Source organism: Bos taurus, chromosome 12 (genome assembly GCF_002263795.3).
Source record: "Bos taurus isolate L1 Dominette 01449 registration number 42190680 breed Hereford chromosome 12, ARS-UCD2.0, whole genome shotgun sequence".
In the NCBI taxonomy this organism is placed as follows: domain Eukaryota; kingdom Metazoa; phylum Chordata; class Mammalia; order Artiodactyla; family Bovidae; genus Bos; species Bos taurus.
In genome coordinates, this window is record NC_037339.1 from 79,846,328 (window position 1) to 79,852,873 (window position 6,546).

A 6,546-nucleotide genomic window follows, 5' to 3' on the forward strand; every position below is an offset into this window, starting at 1 on the left:
GTGGCCACACGAACAAAGACCTGCGTTCGTATCTCAATCCCGCTCAGGTTTACAAATAATTTATGCCAGCATGCAAGTTTCACATTTTTGTGGAATCAGATAATAATTATCTAAATAATCAGCCTAACTGTTTTCCGTACTTGCTGCGTGCAGACTACTATCTTGAGTGTTTTACATGCATTATCTCTTTTGTCTTCACAAGGACCACTGAAGATGAAGCTGAAGAGGCTACACAAATTGTCACAAAGCCACCAAAGGTAGTGCTAGGACTAAGCATAGTGTCAGGAGAAAGGTATTGTCAGGACTAAGTCTCTCTGACTCCAGGTCTGGGCTGTTACAGGCTCTATTATTTGCTCTTTTTTTGTACAATACTGCCACAAGATTTCAAGAAGGGACACTAAATAAGTTTTGCAAATATTGGGTATGATGCTTCTGAGATTTCCATGATAATGAATAATATTAAAACCATCCTTACAGGGTTTCTTATTCAATTGGGGTGAAAATAAAGTTATCTTGGGGCTTCCCTGATGGCTCAGATGGCAAAGAATTTGCCTGTAATGAAGTAGATGAGGGTTTGATTCTGGGGTCAGGAAGATCCTGTGGAGAAGGGAATGGCAGCCCACTCCAATATTCTTGCCTAATCTCAAAAATGAATTATCTCTGATTTTTTCCAAGGCAAATCATTCAATATCACAGTAATCCAAGTCTATGCCCCAACCAATAATGCTGAAGATGCTGAAGTTTAAGGTTCTATGAAGACCTACAAGATTTTCTAGAACTCATACTCAAAAAAAGATGTCCTTTTCATTATAGGGGACAGGAATACAGAAGTAAGAAGTCAAGAGATACTTGAAGTAACAGGAAAATTTGGCCTTGTGTACAAAACAAAGCAGGGCAAAAGCTAATAGAGTTTTGCCAAGAGAACCCACTGGTCATAGCAAATTCCCTATTCCAACAACACAAGAGAAGACTGTACACATGAATATCAGCAGATGGTCAATACTGAAATAAGATTGATTATATTCTCTGCAGCCAAAGATGGAGAAGCTCTACACAGTCAACAGAAACAAGACTGGGAGCTCACTGTGGTTCAGATCATGAACTCCTTATTGCCAAATTCAGACTTATATTGAAGAAAGTAGGGAAAACCACTAGACCATTCAGATATGACCTAAATCAAACCCCTAATGATTATACAGTGGGAGTGACAAATAGATTCAAGGGATTAGATCCGATAGACAGAGTGCCTGAACAACTATGGCGGAGGTTTGTGACACTGTACAGGAGGCAGTGATCAAGACCATCCCCAAGAAAAAGAAATGCAGAAAGGCAAAATGGCTGTCTGAGGAAGCCTTACAAATAGCTAAGAAAAGAAAAGACACAAAAGGCAAAGGAGAAGAGGAAAGATATACGCAGTTGAATGCAGAGTTCCAACAAATAGCAAGAAGAGATAAGAAAGTGTTCCTCAGTGATCAATGTAAAGAAATTGAGGAAAACAATAGAATGGGAAAGACTAGAGATCTCTTCAAGAAAATTAGATTACCAAGGGAACATTTCATGCAAAGATGGGCTCAGTAAAGGACAGAAATGGTAGGGACCTAACAGAAGCAGAAAATATTAAGAAGAGGTGGCAAGAATAAACAAAGAAAGAAAGAAAGTGCAGTTGCTCAGTCGTGACCATCTCTTTGTGACTCCATGGACTGTACCTACCAGCCTCCTCCATCCATGGGATTTTTCAGGCAAGAATACTGGAGTGGGTTGCCATTTTCTTCTCCAGGGGATCTTCCCAACCCAGGAATCGAACCTGAGTCTCCTGCATTTCAGGCAGACACTTTACCATCTGAGCCACTAGGGAAGCCCCAGGGAAGAATAAACAGAAGGACTATATAAAAAAAAGATCTTCATGGCCTAGATAACCAGGATGGTATGATCACTCACCTAGAACCAGACATCTTGGAGTGCGAAGTCAAGTGGGTCCTAGGAAGCATAACTATGAACAAAGCTAGTGGAGGTGATGGAATTCCAGTGGAGCTATTTAAAATCCTAAAAGATGATGCTATGAAAGTGCTGTACTCAATATGACAGCAAGCCTGGAAAAGTTGGCAGTGGCTATAGGACTGGAAAAGTTCAGTTTTCATTCCAATCCCAAAGAAAGGCAATGCCTAAGAATGTTCAAACTACCACACAATTGCACTCATCTCACACACTAGCAAAGTAATGCTCAAAAATTCTCCAAGCCAGGCTTCAACGGTATGTGAACTATGAATGTCCTGATGCTCAAGCTGAATTTAGATAAAACAGAGGAATCAGAGATCAAATTGCCAATATCCACTGGATCATCGAAAAAGCAAGAAAGTTCCAGAAAAAACATCTACTCCTCTTTTATTGACTATAAAGCCATTGACTGTGTGGATAACAACAAACTGTGGAAAATTCTTCAAGAGTTGGGAATGCCAGACCACCTGACTTGTCTCTTGAGGAACCTGTATGCAGGTCAAGAAGCAACAGTTAGAACTGGACATGAAACAACAGACTGGTTCCAAATCAGGAAAAGAGTACATCAAGGCTGTATATTGTCACCATGCTTATTTAGCTTATATGCAGAGTACATCATGAGAAATTCTGGACTGGATGAAGCATAAGCTGGAATTAAGATTGCTGAGAGAAATACCAATAACCTCAGATATGCAGATGACACCACCCTTATGGCAGAAAGTGAAGACGAACTAAAAAGCCTCTTCATGAAAGTAAAAAAGGAACATGAAAAAGTTGGCTTAAGATACAACATTCAGAAAACTAAGATCATGGCATCTAGTCCAATCACTTCATGGCAAATAGATGGGGAAACAATGTAAACAGTGACAGAATTTATCTTCTTGGGCTCCAAAATCACTGCAGATTGTGACTGCAGTGAAATAAAAAGACACTTGCTCCTTGGAAGGAAAGCTATGACCAACCTAGACAACATATTAAAAAGCACAGACATTACTTTGCCAACAAAGGTCCATCTCGTCAAAGCTATTGTTTTTCCACTGGTCATGTATGGATGTGAGAGTTGGACTATAGAGAAACCTGAGTGCTGAAGAATTGATGCTTTTGAACTGTGGTGTTGGAGAAGACTCTTGAGAGTCCCTTGGCCTGCAAGGAGATTCAACCAGTCCATCCTAAAGGAAATCAGTCCTGAATATTCACTGGAAAGACTGATCCTGAAGCTGATACTCCAATACTTTGGCCACCTGATGTGAAAAACTGACTCACTAGAAAAGACCCAGATGCTGGGCAAGATTGAAGGCAGGAGAAGAACAGGATGACAGAGGATGAGATGGTTGGATGCCACCAATGACTCAATGGACATGAGTTTGAGTACACTCTGGGAGTTGGTGATGGACAGGGAGGCCTGGTGTACTGTAGTCCATGTGGTCACAGAGAGTCGGACATGACTGAGCGACTGAACTGAACTGAACTGATGCATATATGAGGAAACATGATTCTATACAAACTTCTGTCCATCCATCCACTTTTGAAAAATTCTGTTAGCCCAGCTTTCAGTTCCTTTGGCTGTCTTATAGTTTTACTTTATTTCTCTTTCTCCAATTAGAAAAATCCATAGATTCCTGTAAATATTTTCAGTTATCATTGTCATCTTCTCTGTGTTATGAATGAGTGCTGCAGACATCTGTTAACATTTTTTTGTTTCCATTTCTTTTTGTTTTTCTTGTAGCTTATTTGTGTAGGGTCTGTATTGATTACTTTTCATTGCACATCTCTCAACATTAAGAGGTAATTTCCACCCTCCTCACCCCTAGAGGGTGACTTGCAAGTGATTTGTTTGGGGAGTTGTCTGGACTTGTTTGAAGCTAATTGGAGTTTTGAGTGCTATTGTTTGTTTGTTTTCTTAGATATACTTTTTGTCTGAATTTGATAGTGCTTTTCTTCTTCCTAATTAAATAAGATAAACAGCTCATTGTGAAAAACCACAATTTTGAAACTCTCTTCTTATCCATTGTCATGGAGACAGTACAGGTTCTGTAAAACTGACTTTCCCCCCCACAAATCCTCATTTACTTCTGCTTCCTTTGTGTCTCAGAACCAGTCACCTCAGTGGAAACCTAGTGTTTTGCAAAGTGTCTGCATCTCAACTTGTGAGAGTTGTGCTTGCTCTTTGCTCAGGAGCCATCAGAAGGGAGTCTTCTCCACTGGTGTATCAGCTCAACTTTTTCCTGTGTGCTCACTTCATCCGGGTCTTTCCTGGCAGCCACTCCATCTGTTTTGTTGTCTGGCTTCCCAGCTGCCTCCTTGTTTTGTTGAAAATGCATTTTTCTTTGCTATTTTTTCAATGACCTCTAAAATGAGATAGCAGAAAACTGGATATGAACCTTCATGTTCAAACCGAAAACAGTTCCTTCTAATTCCTTAATCAAATTTGCCAAGTAACTTATTATATTCTTGTGTTTTAGAACAAGATTTAGCAACATACCTTAAACTTAATTGCATGGAGTACTTTGTGGAAGCAGTCTATTGGATGAATGAGTCTATGTGAATATCATTTTAATATCTTCATATGTTTATTCCATATGTTATCACAAAGTAACAGGATGATATGAATGTTGCTGCAAACTTCGAGGGTGACATTTTTGTAGTGCTGTATAGTAATAGGCCAGGTGTTTTGATACAGTCAATAAAATACTCAGACATGAAACCTACTCAAGATATTCTTCAACATATAATAAGCCAGAAACAATATCGCAAGTTTTAAAATGAGCCACTGTGAGAATCAGTGTCTCTATCTTTAATCATGAAGTCGTTAACCTGAAGCCATTCTTAGTTTTTTCCTTTGTTTCTCTCTTTCGCTCAAACAATCCCCTTGTCGCCCACCCCTGAGTGCCCTCTCTGCCCAAACCTAGGCTGGCTTCCCTCTTGTGAGGATGGGTGAGCGCGAACGGCCTCCTCTCATCCTGTGCTTGGACTCATTGCTCCCAGAGGGCCCACACTGAAGGTCCTGTACCCACCCCCGAGGACCAGTCAGCTGCCCCGTGTCTTTTGAAGTGGGTAGCAGATTTTATTGCTTTAATTAAACTCGTTGTACGGTTTGTTTTTCTACTCCACTGACGCCATGGCCTCTGGCCTTGACGCGTCTTCCATTCATAGTACGGCTCCTAGCATCACTTTTGCTGCCCCCCGGACCACCGACACTGGAAGGAGAACTCCAATCGCGCAGGTCTAACTGTTGGACATTAATGCTGCAGCCTCCTGAAAATCGACTGTTTCCAAAGGATGTAAAACGAATTCTCCGTTGGTTTGTCCCAGAGGCTCCTGAGGCTTTTCTTAATTAAGCCTAAATGGTTTCCAGAAAGTGGCTGTGTCTTAGACCAGTTCTTTTCTTATATTGATTTTCTGACTTCCTGGGTGACCCTCCCTGTCTTTAATATAGGCCAAACCTTCTTCCTGGATGGCCAGCAGAAACTCAGCCCTTGTTATACAGCACAGTCAGCTACTCCACCCTGTCCATGCAGAAGCAGTTTAACAGCTCTCGTTGATATTCCTGTCTGAGTGGTGGAAAGATAGTAACTGGAATCTTGAGCTCTTGAGTTGTTTTCCACATGTTCAAACTGCTACAGGTTTAAAGGGAGATATGTAGAAAAGGATGCTTCCAATTAAATTCACAGTCTCTTTAAACACCAGAGGGCTTGTCCCCAAACTTCTCCAATGGACTTCTGACCTTAGCACATGGGGCTGAAGCAAGTAGAGGAAGGAAGGACTTTATGTGCCCCTAATTGGACCCTTTTTTCAAATTCTTCATCCTAATTTTAGCCATTAATATCTTCATTCAGAGAGAGTGAGAGAGATGAAGCTAGGATATTCATCGCATTTGACATGAGTTGTCTTAGTCACTAAGTGACAACCGAGTCTTTGCAACCCCATGGACTATAGCCTGCCAGGTTCCTCTGTCCATGGGATTTCCCAGGCAAGAATACTGGAGTGGGCCACCATTTCCTACTCCTGGGGATCTTCCCAACCCAAGGAGTGAGGCTGCATCTCCTGGAAGTCTCCTGCATTGGCAGGCAGATTCTTTACCACTGAGCCACCAGGAAAGCCCATTTGACATGCGTGTCTCACTTTAACGCTCAGGACCGGAATAGGTGTGTGGGTTTGGTAGGGAGTGACTCATGTGCTTCTTTTCCATACGTGGACGGGAATGTGGGGATGTGGAACCCTCTCAAGATTGAATATAACTTTAACTCTGATGCCCAGGAAAACGTTTTCCTGCCTTCCATGAGCAACGTTACCTTTTGTTCTGCAAAGCCAATATACTCAAAAAGCTCACTCACAGACTTCTTTTTTTTTTAATTCAATTTTCACTGGAGTCTAGTTGGTTTACAATGTTGTGTTAGTTTCTGCTGTACAGCAAAGTGAATCATTTATACATATATCTACTCTTTTTTATATTCTATTCCCACATAGGTCATTGCAGAGTATTGAAGGGAGTTCCCTGTGCTATACAGCAGGTTCTTATTGCAATTTTTTGTCATGGTGGTTAGAATGTGC

General features: G+C 41.1%; 1 non-coding gene across 1 annotated transcript; it reads right to left on the bottom strand.

The window, feature by feature from the left end:
• Window positions 1–1,783: 1,783 nt before the first annotated feature.
• TRNAF-GAA (transfer RNA phenylalanine (anticodon GAA)) lies at window positions 1,784–1,855 on the bottom strand. The gene has a single exon. It is a non-coding gene; the product is annotated as a tRNA-Phe (tRNA).
• Window positions 1,856–6,546: the final 4,691 nt, after the last annotated feature.